Here is a 14,584-nt window from a genome sequence, read left to right as displayed (position 1 = left end):
TGGGCATAACAAACCTATGAATTGGCCGGGACGCAAAGCCTGAACGAACCTTCAACGAGGAAACGCGTCTGACAAGACAAAGGACATCGCTTCCTCATAGCAGTTGGATTCCTCTAACGGGAACAGCTCTTCAGGACGTTTAACGAAGCTCCTGAAAAGCCTGGCTGAAAATTATTACTCCCTTGCGGAGGGGACACTCGTCCGATCATTTTTAACATCCATACGTGTACAATGTATTATGGTAAGAGACACCATTTATGGTTCTGCCATCGTTCATGCTTCTATAATTCCTTAACATCCTGCTAATTATAGGTATCTCAAAAAATTTCAAAATTTTCAAAGCAAACTAATTTTCATTCACCAATGTGACAAAATGGTACTTAAATAAGACAAGTCCCTAGATAATCATTTATGCAACCGAATCTGGGAACTTGAAGAATTAGATTAGGTTCCTCGCAGAATTCTTATTAACATCAATCTACTTTTCACCCAGTGAAAACAAGAATGATAGTATACAAATTATACTTCTTGTCTCATCGATACTTTATCTTTCTCTGGTTCTACCAACCATACATTCATACACAGATTCGTTCCTTCTTGTCTTCCTCTCGATGTATCCGCAAGCGTGAATACGTCCTGGTTTCTACTACCTTTCGGTCTAACTGTAGTCCCTATTCAATTCTACGAACGCATGAACCGTAACGTCGGTTGACAAGCTTATCAAATTGCGTGTCTGTTTGCTATTCTCATTACACGCGTAGCAATAAATGATGCTGTGATATCTATCATTACAGCACGCGGATGTGCGCGTGGAAGGAAAACCGGACGGGATGGGAAGGAAATTCTCCATATGTAATTTCACGGGTCAACAGTGGCGCTATCTGGATGGAATGAATGGCGACATAACCTCTAAAGTAGCTACGCATATGGGAAGAAATTACATTAGTCGAGGTATGCAAGGAAATGAAGGGAAAAGGAAAAGAGAGCAGAATGATTGCGTTATGCCTAGTGTGCCCTCGTATAAGAAAATAGAAAATGTACAGCGCGTATCAAAAATGATGTACACCGTTACGAATGATCGTATCGATGATGATCCAACCTTCTTTCGATTCTAGCAGCGATGTCGAGTGTCCTCTGCTATTCAAAGCTTGTTATTTCAAAAATGTCAGATAAAGAATCGCACACCCATCGGCAATCGTGAGATATAAATGCATCGGCGTTGACCCTCGCGACACGCAGCAACTCCCAGGCCATTAAACACGCGAACGTGCGCGTTTTGTGCCGATCGAACCGGTACCGGACGCTTCGCTCGTACAAATCTGCATTTTGATCCGCTGATCCTATCACGAATAGCATTACTGGAAACTAGTGCCTCATTAATTCCAGCCACCGGCTCTTATGGCTTAAACGTTCGATGGAGAAGCGAGTCTCTTTCTGGACCTACTGTGGGTCTTCTGTGCTGTTATTTTGTAGGATCTAGAAGAATTCGTCACAGGAGACTGATTTTTTGAGAATTAAAATAGAGGCTAGTATTTGCGAAAAAGAGGAAAATGAAGGGGTCTGTATGGTAGGATGAGGACAGCAGAGTATGGAAGTCTTTGATAATTATCGACGGGTCCGATCGTGCATGAGGCCGGAAAAATGTCGACTGCCTGTTTGCAACGGGACAAGTCGGCGTCGATTGTAACTACAGCCTGCTGTCGATGTCGAATGAAGACGTCCCGGCGTCGTTCCCTTGCGTACGTACGAGGGGAATGAGTGTGGGTAATTTGCTCGACTGGCTAGACCACTTGTTTTGCGGAGAGCACCGGTGCCGTTTAAGACCCTTGCGAGCGAGCAAACGCGCGTTTGTGCGTGTGCTTGACCGCGTGTCCGAGCACCGTAGAGAATGAAAGTCTGGAAACTTTGTAAGGATCCGGTTGCACTCTGCAGAATGACTGTTATTATTAATAAATCGTTTCATGTTATTACGATTTAATGAATTAAAAGAAGTAACAAAACTTTCATTGGCATGAAAGAAAAGCGGAGTGGATGATAGAAGTCGTGCTTCCGCAACGGTTTATGATTTATTCCTCGTCCTTTTCTCGGAATCTGATCCGAACGATAACCTGACTTCTGTTCGGTCACAATGCCAGTGGTTTGGTGTTCTTGAATATGAAAGTGCTGGTTGTTTCTACAGAAACCGTAACAGGAAATGCCGAACCGTTTTGTCCTCGGAAACTTCAAAGGAAATGGTGAAACAAAGTGAAAGCTATCGTCGGCATTGTAACCCGTCATCGAGCGGTCGAAGAAAACAAAGATTAGTGGAAAACAACTTGTACAGCGTCTGAAAGGTTACAAGATGGAAAGTGATAATCTGGAAGAATTCGCTGAGTCACAGTTTTCACTATGCTCTGTCTGATTTCGTATACAAGTCAAGATAACAGTACAACTTAAAAAAATTTAACAGTATTTTAAATAGTATAGGCCAATGGCCTTAACTATGTTGACTTTACTGGTAGCTATAACATTACCCAGGTTAAGCGAAGTTGAGCGCGGACTTCACAAAGATGGGTTACCGAAAATTATTTTCCCCACGAAAACGTTTTTCACGCATTTCATGATCTTTTCCCCTCTTATATCTCTTCATTTTCCCCAGAAAACTTAATTAATAATAACTACAATTAATATGTAGGCTGTACTGGTAGTCATAAAATTATCAGGGTTAAGCGAAGTTGAGCGCGGACTTCACAAAGATGGGTTACCGAAAATTATTTTCTCCACAAAAACGTTTTTCACGCATTTCATTATCTTTTCCCCTCTTATATCTCGTCATTTTCCCTAGAAAACTTAACCGTGCTCGTTACCATATCCATACCATTTCGCGAAATTTCCCTGTTGCCCGTCCCTTCTCTAACTAGCGTTGCGTAAACACGGAGGCTCATTAGCGCGTCGGTATCCAATCCCACGGCTCAGCAAGTCGACTCACTGACTGACTGACTTACTGACTCGCCCCCGGTGTACGCGGTGCTCTTCTATCCGCCTTGCGAAACAGTTGCGTTACCAATTATACGAACGAGACATTGTTGGGCCGTTCTTCCGCATTGAAAGGGTTTCGAAAATTTCCCAGAGGATCTCGTGGAAACGCAAATTCCATTCAACAACAAAGATCTTGTTTCTCAGCCCGTTGCAGCATCGTTGACGATGGGTTGATGAGGATAAATGATTCCAGGTTTTGGGAAAGCAACAAGAAGGGATAATACCATCGAAGATTGAAGGTGTGTTAAGCCCACTTGGGTAGGTTCTGTTTGAAAAACGGACAACTTAGGGTGCGATAACAATAATCAAGGATGAATTGTGTGTTGGTGTTGATGATTTGCATTAGTAATGAGACGACCTGATGAGGGATATGGAAGGTGGAGTAGGGATGATGAACATATACGTGAGAAAGGAATTGGAACGGTTGATCATCTGTAGGCTGTTTAGAATTATGGGATATTCATTGTGATAATTATTCCTTGGTAACGGTTTATTTATCACTTTGTTAATTATTCTTTACATTTGATTTGAAATCATATCTATATGTACTACAAAATTAAATATGGAATTTAATATCAGAAATCCAAACTTCCAAATATCCTACTTAATATCTCATGGGACCATCATTACTCCAAGACATATCTTCATCCCAGACATTCAAGGCTCGTGAACAGTATAGCTCCTCGAAATACTGTGCAACCTAACCCAAGGTAGATTGCGTCTAGAAGACGACACGTGGCCAAAGTAGAGCACAAGTGTCGTCCCGGTGTCGTAAATCGTGGCAGGGCTCTCGTTCGCGTGTTATCTGCTCGTTCGACGAAACTGCACCCAGAATATGGAGCACTTATCCTGATCACCGTAACAGCGGACCACTTAGTCTGGGTAACGACCGAGCCCAGGGTATCATCGAGTCCAGTCCGGCGAGCTTGCATGCATCGGTTGACGACCTTTACGCCATAAGGACTACGGTGTTCCATTTGCCAGGAGATTGAAATTCCGTTCGTGGCTCGGATTGCAACGACGCTGACTGGACAGAGACGGTTTCGAGCCTCTCCTCCGATCTCGTATCCACCGTCCTCTGAAAGCGTTCGAGTGTAATGGCAAGCTAACGACTGTATTTGCAATTCATCGGGCCCGGGTTAATTGCGTATCGTGCACCGCATGAACGTTCGCGGAATAATTCATACGTATTAGTAGTTTTCGTATTTATCGAAGACCTAGACACGAAATAACGTAACAGTACCTCTTTGATATGTTGCAAGTATCTTGGAATTCTTCCAAAATGATGTCCTCTAAAAATTGGATCAATTTAAATGAAATCCTTTTTTAAAATATATCATAGAAATAATACAATAGAATATATATTACATATATTCATTTTTTCTGTTTCAGAGTCTCCTGAGGGAATCCTAATGATCATGCTTACCCGTCCTCGGCGAGAGTCCTTGCGTAGGAGTGATGATTCCTTGCGACATTCCACCGGAGGATTTCGTTGTACGCAATTGCCCCGCCCACGTCCCGACTAGAAATTACCACCGTCGACGATGAAACTAATTACGAGCAGCCTCGATTTGCAAGGCGGGCCTCTGGCGAAAGTGGTACGAGTTTTCTGACTTTTAATGACTGCTTCTGTATATACAAGTTGCTCGCTGCCGTTCCCTGGAAGGTCTCCATGAAAGATGAGCTTGCTTTGATTTACTAGGTTTCGATGTTTAGTGCGGTTGAAAATGAAACGATAAAGCTAGCTATTTTCAAAGCGATCGTTATATTATCAGATGTTAATTGGAATTTTAGAAATTTTAATAATTTTAATGAAGGAGGTTCCATTAGTGTAACTAGAGTTTCCTTATGGGCCACACCCTTTAGAAATTTTTAAAATTTTCGAATTGTTCAATTTCAAAATTTAAAATTTTTAGAATGGTAAAGGATCGATCCCCATTTTTGGGGACCGATTTCACCCTGGTTCCTACTTAGTTACGCCAATGGAAGGTTCTACGAAACCCATGCTGGGGCCATCAAACTGTTAATAACCCTCGTCATTCTTGAATATAACAAATGTTTGAATTAAATTGGAGTCTGTACAATGAGCTATGAAAAGATCACTGTGCTGATGCTATAGAAACATCATCAAAGCAGGTAACTTAATTAATCTATCAATGGAAGAATGATCAAGTGCCGGTTAGTCAACTAGGATCTAATAAGAGGCTGTCGATTACTTCCTAGAGAGGCATCCTCAATAAGAATAGAGTCTCTCTAAACAAACGATAGGTATCGAGAGTCACGTTTCCGATATCATGATCGAGTTGGACGTGCTCGAAATGCATTTATAAACGAACATGTATCTCGATCCAATAGAAACTAGACGGATTGTGAATTTATATTTTGATTTAAACAAACAAAAATTCATCTCTCACGCTCTAAACTTTTACTTTCATCCGCGTGACACAATTCTGCATCGCTGTCAATAAGCAAACTCAATCGACCGTTTCAACCTGAATCCCTGGGATCAGTATGAAACCGAGCATGTTTCTCGTCTAAAACTCCTATTAGAATCTTGACAGCCGATAACGAGGAACGATAACGCACCGAAAGATCGTCCGGTGGAAAATACTTCGACCCGGTTCTCACGAAGTTCTGCGAGCCTTGGCTAGGAATTCCTGAACGAGCCGCGTTTTCCAAGCCGCACACGCGACCGAGACTGGTCGATCCGGTCAGCGGCCTTGCGGTGTTTTTCAAACAATTAATTCGCATGATTTTTCGACCGCGTTCTCAAACTGGTTCCCGTTCGCCGGAGCAACGTGATTTTCAAAGTACACCACCGAGCATGGTGCGTTTCCTTAATCCACCCTGAATCACCCTCGCTCTTCAGGGTATTTTCTAGCTCTTCCAGATTTTCAAATCGATTGATTTTGAAATGCATTCTTCCAAAAAATCATTTCATTGATTCTTAATTTTCATTTTATTTTTCGCACCAGAATAATATTCACCTTACTTGTTACAGGGATTACAGGGCACGGTGTGTATATGTGGGAGCGAGTAGATCGTAGGCCAGGGGGCAGCACGTTTCTTTCATTATGCCGTTCGCCAGCTCGAAATCCTAACTGTACAGTGCACCTACCCCGCCCAAGGGGCCATCGTCGTCGGCATCCTCGACGCTCCTGTGCAGACGTCGGAACGCAGGAACGTGCTCGATTATTTCGAGGCGAGGGAGCGTGCGAGAAGGTCGCAATCTTGAATCAAGAATATTTCACGAATTTGTTGAGGTAAGAAAAAATCACAATCTTTGAGAGATCGGACTGATTTTTCAATTCATATACTGGAGGGATTTATCAGGCCCACAGGGCAAAAATCCCTTAGTCCTTTAAAACAGAATAATTTTTTCAAAGTAGACTAACTGATTCAAGTTCTTTTAAAATAGAACAGTTAGAAAGCCTCCTACACCCTCGACCGCTTAATAGGACCTCTATTACCGTTCATTGATCATGATAATGTCATTTACATAGAATCACGGTATCGGTTTACGGAACTGGTCCGTTCGCGAAACACGTTAACGAAACTAATCTCAATTAAGAGCGAGGTTGATAATGAGGCATGGCAGTGGCACGCTTGCGCGCCTCCTAACTCTCCCTGGTACACGGTGAACCAAAGCCGGGTAGACTTATCTACTTTCACATTCCAACGAGCGCGAAACGATTTGCCTTGGTGCTTTATTAAACGGGCTTTAATTGCGAGTGCAACAACCCGCCGCCGTATTTGGCGGCGATTAATCTCATTTGTCAGTACAACGCGTACTTCCTAGTACATCGTATTCAAAGGGTAGAACCGATAGACCGTGGCTGATATCGTTGCGATGATACAAAGGCTCGGCCTCCTGCCCGCCGGCGCTTATCGTAATCGCGATTGATCAATAATTAAGAGCGCTTCGTTCTCGCCCTTCCTGTTTGAGTAGCTACGCGGAAAATGTGCAGCTGTTTTGCCCTCGAATCCTGGCAAATTTCCACAAACCTATCGATATTTTGTCGTAACTCGTATCACTTTGTTATAATAATTTTGGCAAGAGAAAATATTTCTATTTTAAAAATTTATTTAAAGAAAAGTCGTGTAATTCTATGTTATGTAAAATAAAATTTATTATTGTAAAAGAAGAGAGATATAGAAATTTAAAAAAATCATAATGCAACGAAGGGTTAAAAGTGTATGGGTTGTTAATGAAATTTTTTGCAATTAGATCTTGGTCCGTGAACCGTGGCAAATTTCCACAAACCTATCGATATTTTGTCGTAACTCGTATCACTTTGTTATAATAATTTTGGCAAGAGAAAATATTTCTATTTTAAAAATTTATTTAAAGAAAAGTCGTGTAATTCTATGTTATGTAAAATAAAATTTATTATTGTAAAAGAAGAGAGATATAGAAATGTAAAAAAAACATAGTGTAACGAAAGGTTAAAAGTGTATGGGTTTGTTAATGAAATTTTTTGCAATCAGATCCTGGTCTCATTGGAGCGATGTGAATTATGTGCGGAAAAGAAGTCAGTGCTTTTGATTGATTTTACAGATCGTACGATCTGAATGTCTAGAACATGGAACCAGTCTGCTTCTTTTCAGTTACAAGGTTTACTTCGAGCCAAGAGTACCTTCTGACATACGATAGTTTTTGCAGCGAGCAACTTGTTCCAGTCAACTTATGCAAGCACGTATGTACGTACTTTGCTAATTCTTCGTGTAGTTCGATTCTTTGTCCGGTTTAAATTTAGCTTGTTGAATTAATTACTCTATTACTTGTGCAACAACAGATGTTATCGTGTTCTCACACGTGTTCGCAGGAATTTATTTATTATCTCCGGTATTCCAGTTTCTAGATCCATTTCTAAGATTCCGGGGGCCGGATCAGTTGAAAATTACTTACTAGGTGGTCTTAACTACAGCTATATTTAATGAAATGATAAAATCAGAGGAAATTAGAAGCTTCTTGTATAGAAAATAAGTATACACAGGAGAAATAATGAATTTTCAATAAATTTCAATTAGTTCAAATTAAATAAAAGAGAGGAGAAATATTTTGCAGATTCTTAAAATTATTTTCAAGATGGTTCCCAGTTCCTCTTTCCAGGGGTTCTTTCTTAAGCCTTTCATTTACCTTGCTAAATCCTTTTTCTTTGCAATTAAATGTTATTCAATTTTATTCAGAATAAATTTCCATTTTCGAAGCAAGTTCCTCGACCAAGGGTGCCCTCGACTGTTAATCCGTTCCTGCATTTCAGATAAATACCTATATCGTTTCTTCGTCGTATACGAACGTATCATTCCCCAGCAGGATTAAGAACGTCCATTTTCGAACATCCTCGTTTAGCCTAATGAAGTTCGCAACCGTATTCACAGATCCTTTGTCAAGAAAGAAACATCACGAATCCCGGACCAATCCATCCAACCATCTGACCAGCTCCCCGTATCAATGTAACGCGATCGAGAAGACAAAAAGACACCGATGGGGGAACTTCCAAAAGGAATCAAGAGACAGAAGAAATTCCATCGCATCCGAGACTGGTCCCGTATCCCAGGATCTACAGGAGCCTTCGGAGCTCGTCCATGACGGTTTGCCGACCTTCGCCATGATTTACCACGTACCGGCCGATATTTATTAACCGCATTAATTAGCTTTATTAATCGCCACGGCGCGAAAACTGTCTTTCCACGTCGTAAATAGCGTTAGTGACCGCGTGAGAGTGGCGGATGAAATTCGCGGAATTAACCGAGGAACCGGGCATCCCAAGTTTTGCCAAGCTTGGTAGCAAACGCCCGGCGAAAGATTAAAGGCTTATTACGGCCGGTACGTTGGATTAATGACGCGAAATAGCGTCGGTTTATTGCGTCTGCGTGCCGAATAAATTCGTTCCCTTCGAATCGCGTGAAAAACGACGCCGTGCGGGGGCGTTCCTCGCATTTATCAGGCCTAATTCGTACGGCTACGAGCTCGCTCTAATTGCATCGTTAAGGGCCGAACCAACCGCCGTTCCTAACAACCCAGTGATTGAGGTTATTGATAACCACGACCACCGCGATCTTCGATCACCAGCTCGATTGATTTCCTCTGCGTGCCGTGATTTACACCGTATTTGCGTTCGCCTTCTCTTTCATTTCGGCCTCCGGCGTATCGCTACCTTCATCCTAGGTTCAAACCATCAACGATACCTGTTGCGGTCAACCCCGGGAACCACTCGAGAACGATGAGCTCAGCTACGTGACTCGAAAGTGAATCCCATCAATGATGATCCCATTTTTTTCTCCGCTCGAAATTGAAGATGATTGTAAGCAAACGCCAGGTGTTAACTGAACGTTTGGTGAACGGTAGCCGAGGAAACTTTTTTTATAAATTAGGGGTTGATTGATGTCTCTGTTGAGCATCGTTGCGGGTTTCAATACAGCCGAGTCAATTAAGACTTAGGTAATTAGAAAATTAGATTAGATTATTTTAATTCTCGAATTTAAGTATCGCGAGGAAAATGTCCATAAGTTCATGGGAGAAATGAACTCCATTGAAAATGAAGTCTCGTCGTTTCTTTTATTTTTATTTTTCTGCACTCTCGAGGTATCGAGTTTTACGAGAATAGGCAGTAAGGCAAATGTTACGCGAAGAAATTACACGTTTACGAATGGCTCGTAAAAATGAACGAAGGACTGACACAAAAGGCTCGGGGTAATCGTAGCTCTGCGTTTCCATGTAGGGCCGAACTTCGGTAGTGTGTAATTTCAATTCGTTTAAATACACCATAAAAAGGCTCGATTTATTTCTGTCGCGCCACGTAACTGCCGTGAAAGGGATATTCTTCGGTTGAAGGTGAAAGTTCGAGGTATCGTCCGGGTTGTCCCGTAAATCATTCGGCAGCGACCGACGGGAATGAAGCAACAGGAAGCCCTTCGTCTTGCATGAATTCGATTTTCCTACCCTTTTGCCCTTTGCTTCGTAACGCGAGATTTATTGACAATTCTCGTACATCAATTCGAAGTGCTACTTATATCACTATAACTTTTCTAAAAATTACCATAGCTAAAATCTTAAAAGGATACCTGAAAGTAGAGATTTTACCATTTTTCTCAAAGTTATAAGCATCTGAATTTCGCCCTATTTTTCGGATTCGTAAAAGTGATCCCTTCATTGTTTTGCGGAGTGTATTATAATTTAGAAATAAAATTTTCAAGATAACTACTATTCTCTCAGGCAATTATGTCCCATCGTTAGTTTGAATGATAGCAGTTTCACCGCAAATACTGGAATCGTCCACCATTCTTGTTACACGAGTCAGGATTTCAATAATATCGTCCAGAACAGTAGCAAGAACACGCCATCCACGTAAAATCGTAGAAAACATAATCATTAGAAAGTATATCAATGACCAAATGCAATTAATTTCCAGTAATGACCAGTTTCTATTAAGCTTTCGAAGTTCAAACCTCGAGCGAATCAGCAAAAAAGAACATTATATCCTGGTTCTAACTAGCGACGGTATAACAAATTAATGGACCATAGCAATAATTGTACAAATAAGGCTCGTGTCGAAATCCATGTTTCTCAACGTGTTTCAAGCATCTTTAGCAACGCCATGCTCTGTTTTAGCAATTTACTATCAGTCGGAATGCCATAAGGTTTCGTATACAAGCATTTTATGATTCCAAGTTGCATTGGAAATTGTATTTCATTTACTGTGTCAAATTGTACATCAATCATAAATGTTCATCAATCAGTATATTTTTATTTTCATTTATAATTACAATCATGTTTATTCACTTACTTTCTCTTGTAATACTTTTAAAATTCCATCAGATACAAATGATACCTTTAAGATTAATGCAAATTCAAATGATACATTTCAGGTTCATAAAAATGCAAATGGCCCAAGTTGGACGAAATTTTGGCTTCGTAAGCAGGATCGTGATAATCATCGAAAGGGAAGATCGGTATTCAGCCAGTAAGATGAAAGATACCGATAAGCGATGATCGGAGTGGGCTGATTGAATTTTGCCAAGCCAAAGACGACGACCCTTGAAACAAGCAACCCGGTCACCGATCTTGCTGATGCTAAGTATACTAATTACGACGTCCAATCAGCGCGCGTATCGTGCCAACCGAATTGGAGTCCTGTAATGGGACGGGCTCATCGCAGGCCTCTGCCGCGAAATAGGGAACGCTGCTCGTCCCCTGCTGGGTCCGGCGAGATTGTCAGGGTCATTCGATTCAAAGGAAGGTTACCTCAAGGTCATAGACTCCACCGGCCGACGATTACACGCCGCGATTTCAAGATCCTCCGTGATCGCTTTCGTTGAAAGATGCAGGATTTAAAATGTATTTGTCCATTAAATGAAGCGATAAGATTAAATTAGTAAGATTATGTTATAAAGTAGAGTTTGTTTTAGAAATAAAGAAACTGACGAGGAGAATTATCCAAGTGGTTTACTTACATGTTAATTATTAGCTATGCGGTTGTATATATTACTTCAAATCCAATGATTGTCGGTTCAAATCTCGGTTCTGTTCTTTTATTTTTTTTTATTTAGACTTATCTTTTTAATTGATTTATGAATTATGTTTTCCTTGTTATAAAATGTAAAATAAAAATTGTTTGAGAAATCAATCAAAATCAGCACAAGACTGAAAAGTTAATAAAATAATTGTTTGACAAATCTGAATTCACTTTATGCACCTTAGTAAATAAATCATTTTAAAACAGCAACTGAGTAATTATTTAGTTTCCCGAATTTCCTTCCTGAGTTATTTAGATGATTCACTGAACTATTTTTCTCAGTTATTTATTTATATAACATTCAATAACTGCTTAATCTTTTTACAACTTTTATGCTTGAATATTCTGCAGATTTGTATTAATTAATTATGTTTTATACAATACTAGTATTACAATGTATCATCAATTACTTGATGATTTTTTTTTTTTTTTTTTTCGAGTCGCCAATAATCCTTCTCGCAATTATCATTTTTATTAAAAAAGAATCTATTTCCAAAATTTGAGCCAATTCGGAGCATGAAAGTTTTCGAAAATTTAGTCCACTTTGCATACCGACATTATAGCATCTGGGGTATCAGGGACCCCGATGCATCGTTGGTGCTCTCTGCATACCGACCTGATATCATCTTGGGGTGTCAGGGACCCCGGCGAATCTCTTTTCGCACCGACAAACTATCATCTGGGGTGTCAGGGACCCCGGTGAATCGCTTTCCGTGTCTAATATCGTCATGGGGTGTCAGGGACCCCGGCATCTCTGCGCACCGACAAAATAGTCTCTTGGGGTGTCAGGGACCCCGTGAATCTCTTTCTGCATCGACATAATATCCTATTGGGTTGTCGGGGACCCCGGTGACTCTCTCTGCGCACCGACCTAATATCATCTTGGGATGTTAGGAACCCCGAAGCACGGGTGATACTCTTTGCACAGGAATTCCATAAATGTATTCTTTTATCCTTTACATCCCCCGATTTCCTACATCACTACATCACTTACATCCCGGCAACGCTTTCACCCCTGCATTACTTTTACCCCTGCATCTCTTACATCGCTGTATCACTTACATCCCGGTCACCCTTTCACCCCTGCATTCCTTTCACCCCTGCATTCCTTTCACCCCTGTATTCCTTTCACTCCTGCATCTCTTACATCACTGTATCACTTACATTCCGGCCACCCTTTCGCCCCTGCATTCCTTTCACCCCTGCATTCCTTTCGCCCCTGCATTCCTTTCACCCCTGCATTCCTTTCACCCCTGTATTCCTTTCGCCCCTGCATCTCTTACATCGCTGTATCACTTACATCCCGGCCACCCTTTTGCCCCTGCATTCCTTTCACATCTGCATCTCTTACATCACTGCATCTCTTAAAGAAGCTAACAAAAATTTCACTAATTTAGTTCCTTTTTTCCCCGCCAGATGACGCTGATTCGAGGTCGAGATTTTAGTTCAAATTTTTGCCGCTAGAGGGCCAAAATTTTGGCGTGATATAGTTCCTTTTTCCCCCACCAGATGGCGCTGATTCGAGGTCGAGATTTTAGTTCAAATTTTTGCCGCTAGAGGGCCAAATTTTTGGCGTGAAATAGTTCCTTTTTTCCCCACCAGATGGCGCTGATTCGAGGTCGAGATTTTAGTTCAAATTTTTGCCGCTAGAGGGCCAAATTTTTAGCGTGAAATAGTTCCTTTTTTCCCCACCAGATGGCGCTGATTCGAGGTCGAGATTTTAGTTCAAATTTTTGCCGCTAGAGGGCCAAATTTTTGGCATGAAATAGTTCCTTTTTTCCCCACCAGATGGCGCTGATTCGAGGTCGAGATTTTAGTTCAAATTTTTGCCGCTAGAGGGCCAAAATTTTGGCGTGAAATAGTTCCTTTTTTCCCCACCAGATGGCGCTGATTCGACGCCGAAATTTAGTTCAAATTTTTGTCGTTAGAGGGCGCTAAATTTATTGTTAGGAAGTTATAAATGTTAGGGAGGCAGGAATGTAAGGAGTACAGGGATGTAGAGGATACAGATATCTAATAGGGAATAGAAGGATACAAAAATGGTCCCTGCGAGGAATGTAAGGAGTGCAGGGATGTAGAGGATACAGATATCTAATAGGGAATAGAAGGATACAAAAATGGTCCCTGCGAGGAATGTAAGGAGTGCAGGGATGTAGAGGATACAGATATCTAATAGGGAATAGAAGGATAAAAAAATGGTCCCTGCGAGGTCCATAAAGATGAATGAAATAATAAACAACTGGAAATCCTGGTCCTTGGCCAATACACAATGTTGAAATAACGAATAACTGTTGTGGATTGATTCTAGCCCATAAAGGGTAAGAAAATAATATATAATTGGGAAGGGCGGTGTTTACGAGGCCGACAAACAAGGATAAAATAATAAATAACTAAAAACGGTGAGCTGATAGCCACAAGAGGGATAAAATCATAAATTTCATCACCCTTATGAGCTTATTCAATAAACTAAGAAAATAAATTAAATGAATTAAATGAACTCGGAAAATAAAATAAAGGTAAATGTTTGGTTGACAGATAGATCCGCACCCCTCGGCGGTCGCGATAAGAATGACTAAGTTTCACCTCGCTCTAAGTCAAAAGGACGACAGCAGTTTGAATACAAGTTTGCCAAACAATTACTTTAATAATTTTTGAGTTTACTGCAGATCTTAACTGAGTTCTAAAGAAATAAAATCAAAGGGAGTCAAAACTGTGTCTTTTTGGTTGTCAGTGCGAGGTCTGGTAGTCTTTTTATATCTGCAGTCACTGATGACAATGAGAAAAATAAAAGAACAGAGCCGATGAAACATACTTTCGTTCGTTCGGGCTCGGAACTCCTGACCAACTCTTATTTCACAATCAAACTAAAAGATCGTGATCTCGTGCGACTCTCATCCGACTTTCCATTTCGTTCGATACCATGCACATAATACATTACCTGGTTGGCTGCTTGTTCGTTGCTTTTAAGGCGCTGATTATGCATGCGTCTGGATATTTATGTCCTCTCGAACTTTGCCCGACTTTTTTATTCCTGCATGGAGTTAATC

This window comes from Osmia bicornis, chromosome 8, assembly GCF_907164935.1.
Source record: "Osmia bicornis bicornis chromosome 8, iOsmBic2.1, whole genome shotgun sequence".
Lineage (NCBI taxonomy): Eukaryota > Metazoa > Arthropoda > Insecta > Hymenoptera > Megachilidae > Osmia > Osmia bicornis.
This window is presented reverse-complemented; position numbering follows the sequence as displayed.